The following is a 23,601-nucleotide window of genomic DNA, read 5'->3' on the forward strand; positions in this document are numbered from 1 at the left end:
CCTGAAAGGTTTGAATCAGAGTTCAAAGAACCTGATCTGTTCCATTGTTCCACCCACCACAGGAATCCCTTGTGTGATATAATTTGTTGATCTACTTCAACACCTGCAGCCTCAGAAAGCACTATGTATTTTGCAGGGCAATTCGTTTCACTTTGAGAGGACTTACCAAAAAGTTCTTGCTGACATTGTGCGAAATCAGCTTTCCTCACTGTCATCCATTTGTTCTGGTTTTGTCCTGTGAAGCTACCTTGAATAAGTTTATTATCTTCCTAGTTCGTATTTGGACAATTTATTTCTAAATGCAAAACAGTATGTTTTGTTCTATAAAAGTTTATTATTTGGGGCACATCATTCCAAACTCTGCAGATCCTTTTATTTCTTCTAGCTTCCAAGCCACATTGCAATCACTCTTAGTATTAGCTTTATAGCCCACGTACAGGCTTTGAGCCTTGGACCTCTATGACTGAAAGGAAAAACCCAATATGTATTACCATGACTTGAAAGCAAACCTCCTGATTGATAGTGCTCACAGAATTATAGAAATGAGTAAGATAATGTCCTTGTCACTGGAAAGGTCTCCTTTTATTAAACAAATAGCTGGTGCACCAGAAAAATGGAAAATAAATGTCAATGCAGAGTTGAAAACCTTTATTTTCAAAATGGAAGGCATTGATCTTCTGTACTCCTTTATTGTGACTATCTCATTATGTATTATTACTATTTCAAATTAATCTTCAGATAGCAGAATGAGAAGAACAATGCATCATCATTTAAACATCTGCATCCCATAAAAGGTTAGGTTATGTCAAAAATTGAAACCTAGCTTGGTCTTATAGTGAAATCATTCATGGTAATGCATTAATTGCCCAAACATAAAACAAAATAGTTCGAAGAGTTTGAGGTCTAAACAGTGAAGGAAAATACCAATTTACTATAATTGATATAGAGCAGGGCCACCTGGGTGGCTCAGTTGATTAAGCATCCAGCTCCTGACTTTGGCTCGGGTCACAACCTCACGGTTCCTTAGTTCAAGCCGAGTCCCGGTTAGGGCTCTGCACTGACAGCATAGAACTTGCTTGGGATTCTTTTCCCTCTCTCTCTGCTCCTCCCACACTCACACTCACACTCTCTCTCAAATTAAAAAAAAAAAAATTAGTATAGAGCAAAACGTGATCTTAATGTGTGTTACTATGCATTCTGTGAAAAAAAAAAAATGCACTGCCTCCCCTCATCCCTCTTTGTCTGCACCAGCATGAAAATGTCCATGCTGAGCATCAGAAGTAAACAATCTATGACTCCTGGATAATAATTATTCCATGGCTTTGCTATAGGCCAGTAGCTGCCACCTCAGAAGGGGAGAAAGTCATTCAGATATGACATACCTACAATACCTAGAATGCCAGGGTGCCCTCTTTTTAAAAATCCTGGTTTCTATGCAGCATAGTAGTAGATAAGTGTAATTTTAAATAAAGCATGTGTTTTAACCAACCAACAGAAGGGATTCCAGTTGTTCCATTCTCCTAATGTTAAAGTAGAAGTATAGAAATTATGCTCCTGTTATTATCAACACTTTAAATTGGTTGTTAATTAAGCCTATTATCCTAAATTATGGAACAGGACTGGTTGACTATGAAATTTATCAGGAATCAGTTCTTTCTTTGTTTATGTATTTCATTTATGTATCAGAATGTTCTCATGAATTGCAAATCCAAATTTTTGGTGCATGGGTGAACACTACAGGAAATTCAAGTTTGAATGGACTATATAAAAACATTTCCCTTCATCTGTGCCCTGCTATACAATTGAAAATTATCTAAGCGTACACAAAATGTCTTGCAGTGTATTGACTGCCTGTGAAGTTGAGATTTTGATATAATTGCATTCGTGCTCTGTGTAATGCTTAGGATCCTTCGATTAAAGAAGACTGTTCAGAGCAGAGCAACTTTCTATATAGCCCATGGGATTTCTCTTGAAGTAAAACAAAGGCATCCTGGGCCTTGATAATTTACAATTTGAACTATTTTGCTCCTTAAGGACAACCAAAGGAGTGTTATTCAGCATGAGTAGGCTCTATGTAAGTTACCCTAATGATAGTAATCATATAAAGTCACCAAAAATATTTTGGACACACCTGATGAAAAAAATAATAATCTCCTTTAAGATTCTCCACTCTTGGAGGATTATTAACTGGTTAAATAGCAAATTGAAAAGTGGTGAATGGAGATAAAAACAAACTGTATCTTTATTTATAAAGCCAGATCTTTACGTTTAGATGCCGGAAAGCACGCTTGTTGGCTGAGATACAAAGTGTAATAGGGATTGGAAGCTTACTTCAAGGGACAGTATGGAAGGAGAGAGAGGACAGAAAGAATAAGTTCTACCAAAAAACCCAAATCCCAAAAAGCAAACAAACAAAAATGTTCCTTCAGTAGTTTATTGAAGGTAAGCTCATCACACTGGATATTTTACATTTGTTTGATAACTTCAAGGTTGTCTCTACACAGCCCATAGCTGAAGTAACCAAACAGATACAAAATATTCAGTGTGATGTACCTTATCATCATTATGCACCGAAAAAAAAAAGAGCAGTATCCCTAATATGCAAAAAGTTCTTAAAAATCAATAGCATAGTTTCAACAAGAGTGCCAAGACAATTCAGTGGAGAAACTATACTCTTTTCAACAAATGATGCTGGAAAAAGTAAACAGCCACATACAGAAGAATCAGTCTGGACCTCTACCTCATACTATACACAATATTCATTGAACATAGATCAAAGGCCTAAACATAAGAGCTAAACCTATAAAATTCTTAGAAGAAAACAGAGGAGTATATATTCATGACCTCGAATTAGGCAGTGGTCTCTTAGAGATGACATTAAAAGCACAAGCAACCAAAGAACAAATGGATAAACTGGGCTTCATCAAAATTAAAAACCTTTGTGCTCCAAATGTCAATATCAAGAAAATGAAAGAACAATACACAGATTGGGGGAAACACAAAAACCAAAATGAGGGCTGCCCGGGTGGCTCAGTCGGTTAAGTATCCAACTCTTGATTTTGCCTCAGGTCTTGATATTACGGTTTGTGAGATCGAACCCCACATTGGGCTCTGCACTGATGTGGAACCTGCCTGGGATTCTCTCTCCCTCTCTCTCTGCTTCTCTCTCTCTCTCTCTCTCTCTCTCTCTTAAAGTAAATAAATAAGCATTAAAACAATGAGATGCCACTTCACACCCACTAGGATGGCTATAATTAAAAAGACAGACAATAATTTGTTTAATTAAAACCTATCCTGGTAAGGACGTAGAGAAATTGGAACCCTCATGCATTGTTTGTAGGAATGTAAAATAGTGAAGTGCAATCTCATTACTAGTCCACACAAAAACTTGTACGTGGATGTTCATAGCAGCATTGTTCATCAGAGGCAAAAAGTGAAAATATAAGCCTAATAGCCATCAACTTCTAAATGGATAAGCAAAATGTGATATATTCATGCAAAGAATTATTGAAAAGAATGAAGTACTTATATATGCTACAGATTGAAAACATGATGCCAAATGAAGGAAGCCAGTCATAAAAAAAAACCACATAGTGTATCATTCCATTTATATGAAATGTCCAGAATATGATAAATTGAAACAGACAGAAAGTGGATTTGTGGTTGTCAGAGAATGGAGAGTGACTATCACAGGTATAAGGTTTCTTTTAGGAGTAATGAAGTGTTCCAGAATTAGATAATGGTAATGGTTGCACAACTTTGTGAATATGTATCTTTAACTTACTAATCTCACTTTGTAGAATTGAGCCTAAGAAAATAAATTTAGATTGCTAAAAATTTACCTATAGCTATGTGATGACAATGTTTTATTAGAAAAACAATAAAAACATACTTAAATATACAAAATACATGGTTGTTTAAAATATTTTTGGCATGTATATTTTATACACACATAAACATCCATATCCATGTAAAAGAAGATTTGATGAAATGGAAAGATGCCGATCATATATTAAATTTTTAAAAATCACTTTTAAAGACACTGTATAATTTGGTTTTATTTCGGTGAAAATAAAAATAGCACTTGTTATTGGCTAAAATGTTCAGATATGTATGCAATAAATATCTTCTATTATAAAAATAAGGCTGCAATAAACATAGTGGTACATATATAATTTTGAGTTTGTATTTTTGTTTTCTTTGGGTAAATACCCACTGGTGGAATTACTGGATTGTACGGTGGTTCTATTTTTAGTTTTTCAAGGAGACTCCATATTGTTTCCCACAGTGGATGCATCAATTTACATTCCCACGAAAAGTGCACAAGAGTTCCCTTTTCTCTACATTTTCACCAAAACTTATTTCTGGTCTTTTTGATACTAGCCATTCTGACTATTTTGAAGTGATAGCTTATTGTTGTTTTGGTTTGCATTTCCTTGATGATTAGTGATGTTGAACATCTGTATGTCCTCTTTGGAAAAATGTCTATTCAGATCATCTGCCTATGTTTAATCAGATTATTTGTTGTTTTATGGTGTTGCATTGTAGAAGTTCTTTATATATTTTGGATACTAACCCTTATCAGATATATCATTGGCAAATATCTTCTCCCATTCAGTAGGTTACCTTTCATTTTGTTGATAGTTCCTTTTGCTGTGCAAAAGCTTTTATTTTTGATGTAGTCCCAATAGTTTATTTTTGCTAGTGTTTTCCTTGACTGAGGAGACATATCCATAAATATGTTACTAAGGGGAATGTCCAAGAGATTATTGTCTATATTTTCTTTTAGGAGATTTAGGTTTTTGGGTCTCAGATTTAGGTCTTTAATTCCTTTTGAGTTTATATTTGTGTATGCTATAAGAAAGTGATCCAGTTTCTTTCTTTTCTTTCTGTTTTGCATGTAGCTGTCCAGTTTTCCAAACACCCTTTATTAAAAAAGACTGTCGTCTCCCCATTATATATTCTTGCTTCATTTGCATAGCTTAATTAACCACAGAAATTTGGGTTTATTTCTTGCATCTCTATCCTGTTCCACTGATCCGTGTATCCACCTGTCTTTTTGCAATTGATTTCTAACATAATTCTACTATGGTCAGAGAGTATATTGTGCATGACTTGGATCCTTCTACATTTATAAGAATTATTTTATGGCCCAGAATGTAGTATCTTGTAGAATCCTGGTAGATGCCTGGTATACACATGAAAGGAATGTATATTCTACTGTTATTGAATAGAATGTTGTATAAATATAAATGAGATCAGGCTGATTTATAGTGTCCAAGTTTTCTTTGTGTTTACTGTTTTTTTGACTAGTTATTCTATAAATTACTGATAAAGAGATATTCTCTCCTTACAGTTGTATCAGGTTAAAACCTTCATGTATTTGAAACTCTGTTATTAGTGGCATACATTTTTTTTTTAAGATTGTAATGTGTTACTAATGATTTTACCAACTTATCATTATGAAATTATCCTCTTCTCCTTGCTGATATTTTTTGGTTCTGAAATCTACTTTCTGATTTTAATATAGTCTCCCCATCTTTTTTTTATTAGTATTAGCATGTCATATACTTCTCCATCCTCTTACTTTTAATATATTTTTGTCTTTTTCATTTAAAGCGACTATCTTTTAGGAAATATACAGTTAAGTCTTTTCAACTAAATCTGACAATCTCTGAATTTTAATTGTTTTATTTGGATCACTTACATTTAACATAAATATTGATATTGTTGGTTTTGAATCTATCATCTTGGTAATTTTGCTACTCACTTCTTCTATTCTTCATTCCCTGCCCCCCTCCTTTTTCTTCTTTGGATTAATTTAACATTAAAAATTTTTCAGGGCATCTGGCTGGCTCAGTCAGTAGAGCATGACTCTTGATCTCAGAGTTGTGAATTCCAACCCCACATTGGGTGTATAGATTGCTTAAGTTCTTTCTTTGAGCCACACTCTCCTCCCCACACCCCTCCCCTCTCTTCCCCTATCCTCACACCTCTCCTCTCATCTCCTCTCTTCTTCTCTTTTCTCTCCTCTCCAACATTCTGCCCTGTGATCTCTGACTTCATTGGATTTCCAGAACTCTGGGCTCTATCCCCTCAACTCAAGTTTTCCAGTGGCATCGATGTAGACTCCATCATCCTGCACTGTAGCATGGAAACTTTCTTTTGGCAATAACCTCGGACAATCACACACAAAGCACATTTTGAGTGCTGTTTTTTCTATATTTTGTCCATTTTCCTTTTAGTTATTTTAGACAAGAGGTTATAGATCCTGCCCCTCTTACTCCATCTTTATCAGAAGCAGAAGTTCTACATGGTTTTATTTTCATCTTTTGCTTTTCTTTATTTTTGTAGTTTTTCTAAAGTAATACACATATGCATAAATAGCAACTTATGATAATAAAAATATATGACTTATTTTAATAAAGTAGACAGGACAGTACTAAAGGATTTACTTAGTTATTAATCATACTAACATGCTTGAATATCTAACAAATAGTTACATAAATGGTTTTCAAATTATATCAGGTACTTTTCCCTGAGTGGAGAAAAGGCAAACAAATATCATAAGTTAAGAGAGGAAAATGGGGCGGCATCTTGAAAAAAATGGACTTGTGGCTCTTGTCACAATATCAAACTCATATTAATACCCCTGAAATGCTACAATTGTACTGATGAAAATACCATTAACTTGGCTCTAAATAGAAGTTGCCCAACATTTTTCTTATTCTAGGTTCCAATGTGTTCCCTCAATATTTTTTCATAAACCTTTTAGTCCCCATTTGCAGATGTTTCTCTCATGACCAAATAGTTAATGAGAATTCCAAGGCCTAAATGCTCTACTTTGAATTACATCTTTCACTTTTCCCAAACTCAGATTCATCACACTACTAAAAACCTGTTTCTACATCTGTGACTTTGGCTTTTATGATCTCCTTGGGTGGCTCGTTTATTCCTGGCATTTCTAAACCTCAAATTATGAAGGAATTTTTCTGAAAAAAAAAGTATCAGATTCTTAACTATGAATGTCTTGGGCTTTTAAGGGCAAAAAGAAAAGACCAAGGTATTTTCAAAATGATTGTCCTTTGCATTATATCCAAGTAGATATGACCAAGGACTAGTGCCAGGAATGTGTTCCATGCAGTCTTTCTTCTCAAGTAAGCTGAAGATTGCTTCCTCAATTAGTTCAAACTTCTGGGTGGTCTCTTAACAAATAGTTCTTTGAAGAAAATAGTGAACAAATAATACTGCAAATGTAAAATAATATTAGTTATTTAACTTTGAAACTAAGGAAGGATGAATTTTAATGTTTTATGTTTATTAATATAGAATTTCCTATCTCCGACTTTTAAGAGGGAAAACTCTATGTAAATCCAGTGGAAGAAAAAAAGTTTAAAGATGCATATATATTTGGACTTAGAATTAACTGAGTGTAATTGTGTGTGTGTGTGTGTGTGTGTGTGTGTGTGTGTGTGTGTGTGTAAACTACTTGGTTTTATTATTTTTATGTGGAAATAGATGCCTACATGCATACTACATTCTATATTAAAATCAGCATACAATAAATTTAGAATATCTAAGGATATTTGGCAAATAAATAACTTCTTCCATTTCTGAGAAAAATTGTCCATTACTTGGCCTTAGTTTGCATATTTGATTCTACTTTCAAGTCTGAAGTCACCCCATGTGTTCTACAGATACCATCCACCCTCTGTCCCCCCCCCCCCCCCCCCCCCGCATTACAGCCTGCCCTAGGCAAAACACTAAAGTAGTTGAAGTAGGTTTTTGTCAGCACTTCATTCTTCCAAAGTCTCCTTTTTCCTTTTTACACTTCTTGGCTGGCCAGTGAAAAATAAATTGTATTTCCGTTTTGAGGACATTTATTGCCCAAAAAATAACCATTTGGGCAGCTGTTCCCTCCAGAGAAACATAAGACAGGCTGACAATATTAGTAATCGTCACTACTCAAATACCCATAACTGTGGTTTTCATTACTACACTGGCTTTGTCTACCTAACAGTTTGACAATGAAAAGAGTCACCATTTAGGCTCAGAATATTCAGTTAGAGACTTGGCTAAATCCAGTGACTCCAAACCCTCCCCACCATCCACCCCAAACAGAAAAGATGGCCAAATTAATTTTGTCATGAAAAAAGAAAATCTTATATAAATGGGGGCCTAATAATTAGAATGATTGGTTAATGGACTGAGAAAACTCCAATAAAGTAGACTTTATCTGTACCTGTTGTAGACTTTGCAAGTCCTCTAGGCAAGCTCATTTTAAATGGCATTTTTGTCTGTACCAACACATTGTCTGTACTAAGAATTGTACATAAGCGTGAATAAGTTCCCCCATGGTGCTGATAGGCTTCATCTTCTATTGGCCAAATGGGCACCAGTGAGCAAATGAATATTGTCTGGCCTTCAGCTCAGTTTTCTTAGTTTAAGGCTTTATTCGTAGAATTATTGGTAGCTATTTCTCATTGTACATAAGCAGAAAGTGACAGAAGTTTTCTGCCTCTGTCCACTATTGCCCTGAATGCATCATCTTACGGCATTATTGTCTCCTCAGTCTATACTAATGTTTCCCATTTAAATAACATGTCCTCAAATATCCATTTTCCAAAGTAAAAAAAAAAAAAAAAAAAAAAAAAGATTCAAACCTGCCCGCATTTGGCAAATACTATCCCAGGAAATTATCCACAATCGTGGGCGCCCACAAAAGAGGTCAACAACCATTTGCTTTTCATGTGCATTTAATTATTGGAGAGAATTTGATTTGCCAATTATGGTAGTATTTTAAAGCAACTTCATTTTACAATTAAGAATGAAGACTTCTTGGGGCGCCTGGGTGGCGCAGTCGGTTAAGCGTCCGACTTCGGCCAGGTCACGATCTCGCGGTCCGTGAGTTCGAGCCCCGCATCAGGCTCTGGGCTGATGGCTCAGAGCCTGGAGCCTGTTTCCGATTCTGTGTCTCCCTCTCTCTCTGCCCCTCCCCCGTTCATGCTCTGTCTCTCTCTGTCCCAAAAATAAATAAAACGTTGAAAAAAAAAATTAAAAAAAAAAAAAGAATGAAGACTTCTTAAAGTGGGGACTATGCCAGTGATTTCATGCCAGATCCATTGTGGATACTGAAAAGTTTAACTGGTGAAGAGAACCAAATAAAGAATGGCAGGAACTATTCTGCTATATAGAGATAAACATAGCCTGTGCCTCAGAAAAGGCAGCCAAGGTGGATGGTGTGATTCAGTGGTCATTGGGATGACTTCCTGAGCAAAATATTTCTCCCACTGCCTAAAATGTTCACTATGGAAGATAAAAATCAAAGGCATTGTTCAAGAAGCAAGAGACCAACAGAAGAGTAAAGGCAAAGGAAATACTGGATTTAAGGGTAGAGAGGGTCAGAAAATAGCTATCACTTGGGTCAGGGATGGCAGGTCTGAGGAGAGAGCCTTGAAATGTAAATCCATGAATAGGTAAAATGTCTCAGACATCAGGGTATTCTAGAAAGAGGAAGAAGAAAGAAAAGAAACAAAGGAAAGAATTGAGGGATATGAGAACACATTTTCTTCATCCCATTTGGCTTATTTTGTGACTAGAAATTCTTGTCTATCCAGTATTTGTTTCTTAATGAAACCAAGGGGGTAAAAACAGCCTTTTGATGTGTCAGTTGAAGAGCAGTAATGGGGAATGTTCTTATAAATGCACTTCCATAATTTAGATATTGTAACACCAAAGAACAAAAATACAAAGTTAATCAATTCTCCTGATACTTTCTTTTTTTTTTTTTCATTATCCATATTAAAGAGTAGGATGTCCTAAAATATTAAAATTGACAGATAACTTACACAATAGTCTGAAGACATTCTTCCAGCCTGCATGCTGGAGATTCAAGGGCTGATAATACAGTGAGGGCAATGGAGTTACATTCTAGTTGGGGAAACTGAGCATCTAATCACATTAGTGTCACATCCAATGCAATCCAATGAGATTTCAAGAGGTCATTGCTGGTTTGGATTCCATAATGGTAAGATATTTGGGGCTATGGATTGCATTTTATATGCTTACTTCTAAAACATTGTTGAATAAATGCTTTGAATACTATGCCAGTGAGTAGATATTTATTCTGTCATTCTGCAGGAGACTAAACAGAAATTTATGCTTTTGCTGAACAGGGTATTTTGCAAAGATGTGCCTAAAGTATCACTAAAAATGCAAATTTTGGACAAGGTTCCTTAAATGAGGGGCAAGCCCTTCCTCTCAATGGGAGAAACAGCAGATGCATCCTTAGGCCATTCACTACATACTGAGAGAATATTTGCCAATTGTGCAGTTTTTAAAAAATTGATTTTGACTGGACTAGATCATTGAGGTTAATGATTCAGTGAGATCATTGTCTTTTCCTCTGTGTGTGTGTGTGGGGGGGGGGGTGTGGGTGTGTTTGCTTTTTAATAACTAGTTGCCCTTGTTATACCAGTTATGTTGAAGTCCTTTGAGTATTTTCAAGTACATTTCCTCTTTTGCATATATTTTAAAATACCTGTCACATTAACTGTCTTAACTTACAAACAGCCAACTTAACCTATTAGCTTTTTTTTTCTCTAATGGAATTTTTACAGAATGAAATTCTCCCCTTGAAAATCAGGAATGAAAAAACAAAAACAACAACACACCCTCCCAGATGTGGAGAAAATAAACCTTATCCTGCTTTGAACTTCCTGAAATTTAATTGACCTTCTTTTGTTTTGTGTCACTTTGCACCCCATCTGTTTTATTCTCCTCTCCCACCCTTTGGCCTGGCAGTGTAGATTCAAGGACTTTCCTGAGTTCACATGCTGAGTCTCTGAAATGGCTGGGATGGCGTGAGGGGTGGGGCCTGTGCCTGTGTTGGCACTGGATTTGCTGCACTACATTTTTAGTCAGCATCAGCAGAATGAAGAGGTGACATGGTTGCTTCAGAATTCATTGCTAGAAATTACCACCTGAAGTCCAACCACACTGAGCCTTTTTATTTCGTTGCTGCTCTTGCTATTACCAACTCAGATGAGAATTAAAGTACGTGGCTTTCACTATCTTTGCCTCTCATATAAGCCAAGGGAGGGTTCTAGAAGCTGTGCAGGAAGAGACCAGCAGAGTTCAGAACCCCTCACTAAGGTGATTATATTGGACAGACTGGTCTTGTTCCCTATGCTACCTTTTCACCACTCATAACCTCTGCTTCTTTGTTTTCCTGGTCATGTCTTTCCCTTTTTAACACAGAGGTCAGATAATCATGCAAGGAGTTGGCCAGAGGGCATGATTCTTAAGTAAATTTAAATTAGCAGGTAGGAGGAAATGAGATAGAAAATTTGGCCTCAAGTCCTGTTCTTTCCTTTCCTGTTCTGCCCCCTATTTGACTGCATTTTACATCCCTAATTTTTGTCTGACTCTGCCTTCACTGGAGGTACAACTTCAGACAATCTCCAAAGTACCAGTGTGAAGAAATAAAATGGGAAATACTGACGAAATATTGGCTCGCTCACACTAAGCTTTCAGAGGCTTATGCTCTGTTTATTTTCCACCAGTGTGAGAATACTCTATCAAGAAGATGGCTGAGGGATTGGTGAGAGAGGTAGAGGAGGTGGGCAGTTAGCAACGGGAGCCTGTGTAAATGCTTCAGTAACTTTTATGCTTTATGTTCTTCCACAAACGGACTACAAAAACTTGTGTGGACATACTTGAGAAAGGGCATGGGAAGACATAGGCCCTGGGCCAAAAGTGGTCTTTTATGTTAGATTATGTGCTTCAAATGAGCAGCAAACATGCAAGATATGCCCATGGCAGGTTGAGATTGAGGTAAGCGAGAAAGGATCGTAGCAATCCACACAAGCAATGGAGTAACTGAGTTACTCCGGTAACTAGTTAACTCTGGATCACCCTTACATCAGCTGTAAGTACTGAATAATTCATTCGTTATTATTCATGTACACTCAGAGGAAACTCACACGATGCTAGGAGTATCTTTATAAAATATCATAAAGTTCTGAAATCCAGTTTTTGTCCTCAGTGGGGCTTAAACTTCTGTAACATTAACATGGAATCACTTTGAGGTGGTTCATTAATCATTTGAAAATTTTATGATTGTTTCATGTGTATAAAATGTGATGATTGTTTCAATAGGCTAGTTGTGTGTATGTGTGCGTGTGTGTTATGTCTCATATCAAGAAGGCTAAAACATATGGTTGTGTAGGTTGTGTACTGTACAACACTGGGGGTTGCCATCCATTCTGCAGTGCACAGTGCAACACCAATGCCTCCTGAACTCCCAGTGGGTCCCAGGGGATATCATGGTAGATAGTTTCTACCCTTCTGGAGCTTGCATTCCAATAATTACGCACCCATGCAATGGCGTATATTCTGCTCTTGAATCCTACACAATATTCAGAGAACTACTTTCAAGTATGTGGCTTGACACTCTTTTGATATAACCCAGTATGAAAATGTATTAAATTTTTGGTGTGCTCTGTGACTACACTGATGTTGAACGTAGAGTAACATCTGGGTGAATCTGGCATTTCGGAACAGTAAGTGAAACCCAATACTAAAAGTTAGCCTAATAGGCTTTGAAATGTTTACATCATACTTTTGTAAAACACTAGAAATCTTTGGAAAGTGTGTTACGGATGCATCTTCCTTAGTCAATAGAACACGACACGTGTAAGAAAATCCCTGTTTGTGATGTGCTCTAGCAGTTATATGTTTAGGGTATTAATTTGAGATATGTAAAGATAAACTAAGCGACTTGCAGTGGTGGTGAAGATTTGGTTAGAAAGCTGGCTAGCATCAAGAAAAACGCAAATTAGCGTGCCCTGGATGCCTGTCCAACCACACTCCAGCTTATCCACATCGCTATTCTGGTTATCCTACTCTGCAGTCATGCGGGGCCTCGTGCAACCGTTCAGCGCCCCAAGGCCTCTCCCAGCTCATTTCCTTTGTGCGTGCTATTCTGACAGACAGCAACATCCTCTGCCCCCTTCTCTATCTCCTTGTCTTGCAGATCCAGCTGTGCCATCATCCTCTTTGCGAAACCACCCCTGTCCCCTCCCAGGCTGGCTTAGGTGCCTGCCAAGGCTGCTGCGTCCTACAACTCCAGAGGGTTCCCATCTCATTGCATTGTGGGGAGCCCTTCCTCTTTCTCCAACAGCATCCCGAGTCGTCTCTATGCACTTAGCATTCTGCTCCGTGCTACTTCTTTGCAGCCTCCCTGAAGGGTGACTTTGGGATCTGAAGCCTTATATCTACTTGCCTGGCATAAAGTGGTGCTTAGTGGATAATTGCGTGAATTGTGGCTTCGTATGGCACAGTACATAATTTAGGGGCCCTTAAGCTATGTAAAGCTGGGTTTTCCCTCTCTGGATCTGCTCAGATTGTTCACTTAGCCTACCTGGTGGGTTTTTCTTGGTTGTGATTTCTGTACTTCAAGTCATTTCTCCCATTTCCAGTGGCTTGCTGCCGGCCGCCTTTTTCAGGTGTCCATTAGCACTAAGGAGCACTGCTCCTTCTCTTCCAGTGGCTGGGTTTTTCCTCTCCTTCTCCTCCTCCTCCCCCCTCCTCTTTCTCTTCCTCCTCTTCCCCTTCTTCTCTCTCTCATCTCCCCAGTTCCCCATTCCCCTCTTGCTTCTCCTCTCTTCTTCTGTTCTCTTCTCTTCTCCTGTTCTTTTCGTAGGCTTCTCATTGGTAGGGGCTTTGGCACTTTAAACGACTGCTTACAAAAGCACACTTTTCTAGAACCCAATCTCTGAATCAGCCATGGACATTTTATTGCCCATGACATTTGTAGCTTTAGTGGTCCTCTCGGTATTTGCTCTGTAGCATGCACTACAAATTATTTTCAGGTGTGCAGTTATTACCAACATCTGAGCACAGTGACTGAGAGCTGTGTATGTGCTGTTTTTGGACAGCAGTTTCTTTTTTGAAGAGTTGTGCAAATGTTACCATTTCTCTTGCTTTCTAGGTACTGTGTATTCTCAGGATCACATTTCATCACCTAGGTATAAATACATCTGCATACGTGCTAAAGTTAACAAGGTAAAAGAGATTACTCATAGGTCCTTAGTACACAAATAATTCTCAACTGTCATTTGCTCAACATTGATGAGAATTTGGGACTTTTAGGTTCGTGGAATGAATGCTGCTTTCTATGAAAATTATGGAAGAGTGAAAAACATAGTTTTTATAGTTGTTCCTTTCCTCTGAACTTTGGCAAAACCCACCCAGGAACAAAGGCACCTCTTCTAGGCTCTCACTTGCAGGGACTTGAGACGCTCCATTAACATTTACAAAGCCACGGTCACATTTGAAATGGAAAAGACCCTGAGAAACTTAGCATTGGTAACTCTAGTGGTGGGAATTTGGAGCCAGGTTGAAAGGAAGGGTCTGTGGAAGGGGTGGGGTGATAATTTTATGGTGTTCAAGGACACTGAAAACCTTTGAGATTCAGGTGTACATGTTTTCCTTACTTCTTGCGAGAATACAACTCACTTTTATGTTTTATACTCATAGATGATTATTTGGTTCTAAGTCAAAGGCAAGCCTAATACATACTACAAAAGTTTTAACTGATATTATTATTTATAAAAGAAAGTTATAAATTATGTAGATATCTTTAGAGTCTAGAGTAGTCAGTTCTAAGTGACTAAGTCAGTGCTTCAGCGCCTATAAAGAAGATTATTTAATGATTTTAGTTGCTTTCAGAATGAACAAATTCCTCAGCTAAAGAAGATGTAAATGAGGATAATTTTGTTTTAAAAGCTTAAAAAAATACTTTCAAAGATTACTATAACTTAAAAACCTATCAAGATGAATTCTTAGGCTGTATCTTGCATCATAAAATCAATTTGGAAACTTAATTTAATGAGCTTAACTGTCGATATTTGCCAAGTTAATTGAAGAATATTGTATTCTCCCTTTTTGTGCAGTGTAGACACAGCCTTTTGGGCTGGAACAAGCTTTGTTACTCATAAGCCAACGAACTGAATTCTGATGAGAATTGTGCTTTGACGTAGGATGTGAACCAATACTAAACCTGCCTCAGGGTCTTGGAAGAGACCTTAAAAGTGGCAGCCAAAAGAGGTGGGGACTGCACCAAGCAAGAAGGAGACAGAAGTTTCTGCTGCAAACGATCATTAATGGATTTTTTTGTTTTTATCATGACTTAGTACAATCAGATACCTCAGTAAATCATCGATCATAAAGTTCTTCCTTGTATTTAGTAAAAAATCAGAATTGACATACATTTAAAATCTTTCTACACCTTCTCAGAGTCTGATCACCGTAAAAAAATGTATGTGAGTTGCCTGATTCTTGTTGTTTGTCAACTATTTTAGAATTAGATGTGGGATGCCGTGATGAGTTTAGAGTTGGGTTTTGCATTGTGTAGAAAACTTGTGACTGTTACATCTGTGATGCCACCAAAGCTGTCTTGTAGATGATGTGCAGTTGTATTTTTAGATCCAGTGTTAATATAATGTTTAACTGAGAGATGTTGAAATTTTTGAGCTTTTAAAGAAATGCTAAGATTTTAAATGAAACGGAGTCCTAAAATATTGTTTTGCTACCTCAATTAGACATACTTTCAAAGATAGTTTAATTGAAAGTGATGTTATGATGAGTTTTTTACCCATATAAACCCTGCTTCTAAATATTTTATTTAAAAATTTTCTTTCAAATTCTAAGGCCTGTGGACGTTTGCATCCAATTACTAGTATTCATATAAGCTAGATTCTAAACTCGTTTTTATGTAACCTACACTTAAAAGCAGTTCTAACATTTCTCAATTTTATTCATATTTGCCCATTAAAATATTAAAAAGGGAGTTACTTTCCATGGTTTTAAGATGATGTAAATGAGCAATAAAAAATGGAAGTGGTTTTATTTTATGTGCTATTGTCTGTTTTTGGATTTGTTATTTGTTAGGACAAAATGAGGTAGCAATCTAAATTCTTAATCTTTTATATATATATTGATTCTTTTATAATGTTTTATAGTGTTTATATGTCTACATTGTTGGTTAAAGGGCTCCTTTCAATCTCTTTTAAATGCTGTGTTTAATTAAGTTCTATTTGAATTGCCGTTCACTAGGGAATATGTCTACCTTTGTAGAGTTCTTAATTTAGTGCCAAATTCCTAGTTCCATGTTCAAAAATCATTTACTGTTACTGATAATGACAATAAGTCATTTGATTTTACACATTAAGAAAAAAATATTTTTGAAGCCTAATTTTCTATTACTCAACGTAAGTTGTTAATGCTACTGAGATTTTTGATCATGGAATCAAAGAGGAATGAATTATAAAATGAAGTCTTTCTTGCACAAGTGTGCCTAGCAAGAATACTCTTTAGAGCATGCTTATTCACTCTACAGAGAAAGCTTTTTTTTTTTTCCCCCAGAACGATGCTAACATAGGTACATGCTTTAGTGTTTGGTTTTTGAAGAAATTACTCTAGGCTAGAAATGAAGAAAATTTTAGTGAAATTTTTATTTTAGTCAAAATTTAGCATGTGGACTTACTATTTCTGTAATATAATCACTATTATAATGTCAATATAATGCAGCATTTAGCCTAGTAAACAATAAAGAAACTATGAGATGGCCTGAGAAGTGGCAGCAACATTAATTTATATTCTAACAAATTGAATTATCTTTTAAGAATTGTTCATGATGTGATTTGATTTTTGACCATTTTCTTTATGTGTAATGATAGGAAATGAATATTTTCCTCTGTATTCCGTGAAGGATGCGCTTTTAAGAACAAGCAATATAATATTCATATCAAATATACTCTGATTTTTAATGTTCTATGGTAAAATTATGGTTTTCAGGGCAGCAAAAGTAGGATCCATTCACCAAAGATAAATAGAAGGGAAGATAAGAGATTTTCTTTTAGCATCGCCATCATCAAAATGTATTTTTGTTAATATGTAAACAATGTACTTATTGACTTCCTCTACTAAGAACTGTCTGGTTAAGAAACAAACTACTAATTATAGAAGACATGTTCCTGCCTGAACCTGAAAACTTAGAAACCTCATGTAAAGGAAAGCTTTTGAGTAGACAGTGAGAACACCTGCAGATAGTATGTAGCCAGAGCTGGCAAAAATACACTAAAGCTACTGTGCAATTTCTTCTACACTCTAGGGCTTTGAAACCATAAGTCTTCTTGTCCACCTATCATACCATTTTTTTTTCTCCAACAAACTGTGAATTATATGCTAACCGTAGAACCAGAATATTGGAATATATTGACAGCATGTCTGTGATTTCCTTTGAATGACCAGAAAGGAGGGTCTTACTGACTGTCCATATAAATGTGCAGAGAAACACATTTTTAAGTATGTAATTTCAGAATGAATAGGTGTGTCTGTGTCCACATGCCATCCCACCCATATGATGTGGCTACACATGCAAAAGTCACTAAGAACATATGATCACGAGAAAGTCATCTTTTACTCTAGTTACAATGTACATTCTTTCCTTCCTGTCACGTGAGTGAATTTTGACAACTACCTGTCCTGTGGTATTAACCCACTTCGAGAGATTCTTGGGTGAAGAGGACACACTACAACATTGGAGAGCCATAGTTTACTGTGCTTACTCTTTTCATAGAAGAAAAATGAGTCAAATAAGATGTAAAATAAATATAAAATACTATATTATATCTATAAATCCATCTCCAACCTCAATATGAGCTGGGATAGATAACACAATTCCAAAGGAAGGTATTGCATGCCAATAAACTTTGAATGACATGTTTGCAACTTTTAAGTATTACTTTCAGTTTAGGGTTTTACATAGTTTATGACCTAGACATATCAGAATCCTGCTACATGTGCTTCATTCATTTATTCATCCAGCAATGCCAGACTGTTACTCAGAAACAAGTTCTTAAACTTATTAATATGTGTATGCACTGCTTCCTCCACACCCCCTAGATATTCAATAAAAGCTTGCAGAATTGAACACTATAAACATCAAATACAGTTCCTACTTTTATCATGCACGCCTTGTTTCAATTTATTTGGGAAAACCTATCAGCAAACAAAACCACTGTAGAACTCTTTCATAAAAATGGTTTGGAGGAAGTCTAACTCTTAGCTCAAGAATTATTTAAAGCAGTTTCAGGTGGGTCAATGAACAGCTTGAGCAAATGCACTTTGATTAAGTGAAGGGATTGCTGAGTTTGTCCCAAACTCCATCAATATTCTCTCAGAGAGAGCTGGCAAAGAATAACCAGCCGAAAGCAGTAAGTGAAGTGAATTGGCTATTTAAACAAGTATTATTGATATCATCCCTTTAAAAATCCATGAATTTGTTTGCTGAGGAGGACAGTCCTAAAATGCAATATAAGTAGATTGGAGGAGGGCCTGATCTCTCCAGTAGGAAAAAAATTACATAAAAACAATAATAAAATTGTGTATAAAGCATTGACATTTGTCATCAGGTTTTCCAATTGATGGATAAAAAACTTGACCCCTTCAAAGCAGCTGCATGACTTCTCTCAGGGTCACATAACTAGATAGTGGCAGAGCAAGGAATGAAACTAAATTCTGTCTTCCCTTTTTTACCCTTCTACCCTATCTCCCCATCTGCCTAGAAGAGCTCCAATTTACACGCTACTGTTTTCCATGTAATTATAGTTTTCCTGTACATTCTATGCCCTGGTTTGTATGATAAATCAGATGATTGTGTCAAATATCGAATAATATGATAAATATAATAAAATATAGGAAGAAGAGAAGAGTGGAGAGGTAGGGTAAGATTTATATTCAATGAGTGGAGAAATAGAAGTAGAGAGGAAAAACAAGAAGAGATAAAACAATGATGGAAAATGTAGAGAAAAACTGGAAATAAAGTAGGTGATTTCAAACTAGAGACGAAGAAAAAGAAGTAACTAATACATTTTAAGACGCAAGTTATTCTGAGAGTCATGAGGATCCTAGGAAGCAACAGACTGACCACGACCAGATTAGAAAGTGACCATGGCTGGCCGTCTAATTCAGGGCATCATAAATGCTCTTTAGCTTCTCCAACAGCTTGTGTTTTCATACAACAATGCAAGATGACAGGCGAAAATGCCACGTTCACTTGAAGTTTATACAGACTCACTCCCTGAGGGGAGTTGTATCATTGAACAAAGATTTCTTTTTTTTTTTTCAATTATGGCTTTTCTCTTGAGCAATGGGTATATTCCAAGCAGTTCTGCATTCTACTACCCCCATGTGTGCAATAAATCTCAGGGCTTAGGTAAAAATCCAAGTGTCCCTCTGCACACTGAACAATTCGAACGCATCATTAGGGTCAATTCCTTAGCCATCATTTGGGTCAAAGGTCTGACAACTGGATTGCACCTATGTGTAGAGTCAAAACAGAAAACAAGGGCGCCTGGGTGGCTCAGTCGGTTAGGCATCTGACTTCAGCTCAGGTCATGATCTCACGGTTTTGTGAGTTTGAGCCCTGTGTCAGGCTCTGTGCTGACAGCTCAGAGCCTGGGGCCTGTTTCACACCCTCTCTCTCTCTCTCTCTCTGCCCCTCTCCCACTCATACTCTGTGTCTCTCTGTCTGTCAAAAATAAATAAACATTAAAAAAAATTTTTAAAAGCAGAAAACAAGGCCAACCAACAACAGTAAAACAACAGAGAAACTGACATAAGGTTATTCCTTTTTTAAAAAAATTGCTCAACACACAAAAAATATACAATTTGAGAAGTCTACAACTCTTAATTCCATGAAATAAAGACCATTCTAATAGCAAAAGGGTAAAAGAAAAAAAAAAGGTTACTTCAAAAAAGAACTAATTTTTTAATGGATTAACGTTACCTAATGAAAAATTACACTTTTGGAGTACCTTCTCTTTCGTTTTTCTTTTTTTTTTTTTCATTGACCAAGTTTTACCACTGACCAAGTTTGAAGAAACACTGATCATAAACCCTCTTCTGCCTGTAACTAGATCAGACTTAAAAGATACCGAAGAGGAAAAGATTCCATCTATTTTGAAGTAATTCTGTCAAAGGAGATTCTTAGTCAATCTTTAGCAACCTTTGTATTGATTCTTGTAATTTCTAAACTAAGTTTCAAGTACTAAACTGAAACCTGGTTTACTTCATTAAGTTCTCAGTGGAGAAGAAGTAACTTTTACCATTCTCCATATAATAATAAGTGTAACTCTTTACACAGTATTAAACTCTCCTCAGTCTCAGCTGCTTTAGTCCTCAAAGCTGTTTCTCCCAGATTCAATTTTCCATTCATTCTTCCTCTTGGCACAGGGAGGTTCTGGGTGCTGGGTGTGCAGTGAGAAAAGCATTCATACTGTGCACTCAAACATGTCTTGTGCAAACAGGGCTGTGATTAAGTGCTACTCCTATAACCCAGTGAGAAAGGGATGAAAGACAGCATTCCAACCTGTGTGAACTGTAAGAGATCTGGGAGACCTGACTGGGAGAGTTGAAGGCATTTCTCAAGGCACAAAGGACAGACGCCATGAGTGGCGCTGGAGAGCGCAAGCCAGAGCTCAGGGGGTCAGACTGCCCAGATCCCCAGTTTCTCGTTTTATGTGCTTGGGACTCCACCACTCCGACTCTGGTTCTGTAACTGTAAAATGTGTATAATAACACAATTCTTCAATTGCATTGTTTTGAGAAATAATAATTAAATGGGTTCAGGAAATGTGTGGCATAGGCCTCTCGGCACAGAAAACAGCACCCATGCCTTCCATTGGGTTTTATTAACCTACTACCTCATACAGTAATTTTATTTTTTGTTATTTTCTTAAACTGAAGTAGAGTTGACACACAGTGTTACATTAGCTTCCGATGTACAAGAGTGATTTGACAAGCCTATACGTTACCTTGTGTCACAGTGTAGCTACCATCGTAACACAAATTTTAGCAGTATTTAAGAAATAGCAATTGGCGGGCGCTTGGGTGGCTCAGTCGGTTAAGCGTCCGACTTCAGCTCAGGTCACGATCTCGTGGTCCGTGAGTTCGAGCCCCGCGTCAGGCTCTCTGCTGACAGCTCAGAGCCTGGAGCCTGTTTCCAATTCTGTGTCTCCCTCTCTCTCTGACCCTCCCCCGTTCATGCTCTGTCTCTCTCTGTCTCAAAAATAAAAAAATAAAAAAAAGAAATAGCAATTGGCCACTTCGCTATTAGACTACTGGTATTGGTATATCTATACTTGTATCAAACTACTAGACTTCTATGTTGACCACACTATCTTGCTTCCAAATAGCGGTTTAATTATCACCAAAGCAGCACTGGAAAATTACAGCCCTATCCTATGTCTTTGACCAAGAACACAGGCATTTCTGTTTGAACCCATCTTGAAGCTGGCTGCAGCATCAGGCAGCCAGGCTTGGTCGGCTATAAAAAGAGTCATCAATGGTGTGAGCTGCAGATGAACTGAGTGCTAATTCAAGGTTGGTAAATAGGTGGTGGTATAAAGGTCCCCTAGATTTCCTAAATTTTACTCATATCAAAAACTGAAACTTTTTACCTAACACACCTGGATATTCAGAGAAAAAGTTACAAAATGCAAATAAGCAGGATTCAATTCATTCCCTCACATGACCACCTGCTACCTCCGAGGCATCCTTCTCCACTGAGCACCAGCACGCAGGCCTCTGGCACAGCCCTGGTGCTCTAGGACCGCACCCTAGGACCTCACGTCGCAGTGCAGTTGGCTTCGACACCTGAACACTGTGGCCCTAAAGTTCGTTCTAGGGGAGCTTAGCATGTCATAGTCCCACGCAATCCTGCCTGGAGTGCGTTAACGCCAGTGAGGGTGCTTGAAAGTGTGCACCGACCCATGCCTGTATTTGAGTCACAAATCACTGAAGATGTGCCATATCCTTGTTAAAATGAAGATGGTGTGTGTGTCAGTGTGTGTGTGTGTGTGTGTGTGTGTGTGTGTGTGTGTGTATGTACACACATGAGCACCAAGGCAGTGTTTGTGGCCCTAGGTTGGTATCACAAGTGAGGCAGGGCACAGTCATATTACAAAACTGCCATCTGACTTCTCATCTATAAGCTGTAGGAAAAAAAAAGTTTATATTCACATATAACACAAATTAAGGTTTTAAGAGCTTGGTAGTTTCAAGTTAAAGAGGCTAAATAAAAAAGGCAATAAAACAAATAACAAGTTTCACTTTCAGAGCAACAAGCGTAGCTCAGGGTAGGGGTTGCTTTTGCTTGAAAGCAAATACAACTTACTAGATGTGTGACCTTCAGCAAGGTAACTGTCCGTGTCAGGAAAAATGGAAATTTTGGTCTCACGGTCTCAAGGCATTGTAGGTATCGTGCTTAGCATAGCACTTGGCAAATAGTAGACATTCAATTAAAAGGAACTGCTGTTGTTATTATTATTATTGTTATTATTATTTATACCCCTCACCCCACCTGGGATGTTTGCATTTTAAAATTGAGCTGTTGGACAATGAATATGTTAATTCAATGGAAAGAACCTCCAGTGATACAATTTCTAATTCTCTGGTATGGAATTAAAGGAGATGCACAAATTTGTGTGGAATATGCTTTAAGTAGAAGTGAATAAAAATGAGGATGACTGTAGGTCTAGGATGTACAACTGTAACAGTGTGCATGTGTATGTGTGTGTGTGTGCATAAATTTTGCTGTAAATGACCACGCAAATGTGGAAATTAACATAGCAAATTCTCTGCTTCTGCTCATCTGATCCCTCACTTAGAATTTTTCCCCTCTTTAAGTGATGAAATTATATATGCTTTCCTCCCACTCCCTCTTCAACATTTCCCTCTCCTTTAAAAAAAAAAAACTTTTTAAATGTTTGTTTATTTTTGAAGGAGAGAGACAGAGTGTGAGTGGGGGGGAGGGGCAGAGAGAGAGGGAGACACAGCATGTGAAGCAGGCTCCAGGCTCTGAGCTGTCAGCACAGAGCCTAACACGGGCTCAAACTCTCCAACCTTGAGATCATGATCTGAACCAAAGTCGATGCTTAACCACCTGAGCCACCCAGGTGGCCCCACATTTCCCTCTCCTTTGATTCCTGTAGCAGGGAGAGAGCCCATGATACCTCTTGTGTTGGTTTCCCCACTGTCTTATGCTTGAGTATGGAATTGTCCCCATTATATTCCAAATTTGAAAAGATCACTTTTATTATGTGTATTCACCCAAAGTACAGTTGTGGGCTGAAAAGAGGTAGTATTTGTTAATAATATTCCTATGGACAAAAGTCAGTATCTTCAAAAACGTAATCATTTCTGGGGCATCTGGGTGGCTCAGTTGGTTAAGTGTCCGACTTTGGCTCAGGTCATGATCTCACAGTTAATGGGTTCGTGCCCCACATTGGGTTCTGTGCCGACAGCTCAGAGCCTGGAGCCTGCTTCGGATTCTGTCTCCCTCTTTCTCTACCCCTGCCCCACGCATGCTCTGTGTGTGTCTCGCTCTCTCAAAAATTAATATTTTTAAAATTAAAAAAACAACAACAAGCATTTCCAAAAAACCTCAGAGACACAGTCAAGTGAACTTCAGAAAATAAGATGAGCAAATCAAATAACATTTTAAAAGTGACACCCTCAGTGTCCTGGAAAAGT

General features: G+C 37.4%; 1 protein-coding gene across 2 annotated transcripts in view; it reads left to right on the plus strand.

Annotated features, from left to right (window-relative positions):
- HAPLN1 (hyaluronan and proteoglycan link protein 1) overlaps positions 1-23,601 on the plus strand; it is a 71,409-nt gene that overhangs the window by 13,307 nt on the left and 34,501 nt on the right. The gene's annotated exons all lie outside the window — the stretch shown is intronic.

The sequence above is a fragment of the Puma concolor genome, chromosome A1, assembly GCF_028749965.1.
Source record: "Puma concolor isolate L17-30 chromosome A1, mPumCon1.1.hap2, whole genome shotgun sequence".
Taxonomy (NCBI): domain Eukaryota; kingdom Metazoa; phylum Chordata; class Mammalia; order Carnivora; family Felidae; genus Puma; species Puma concolor.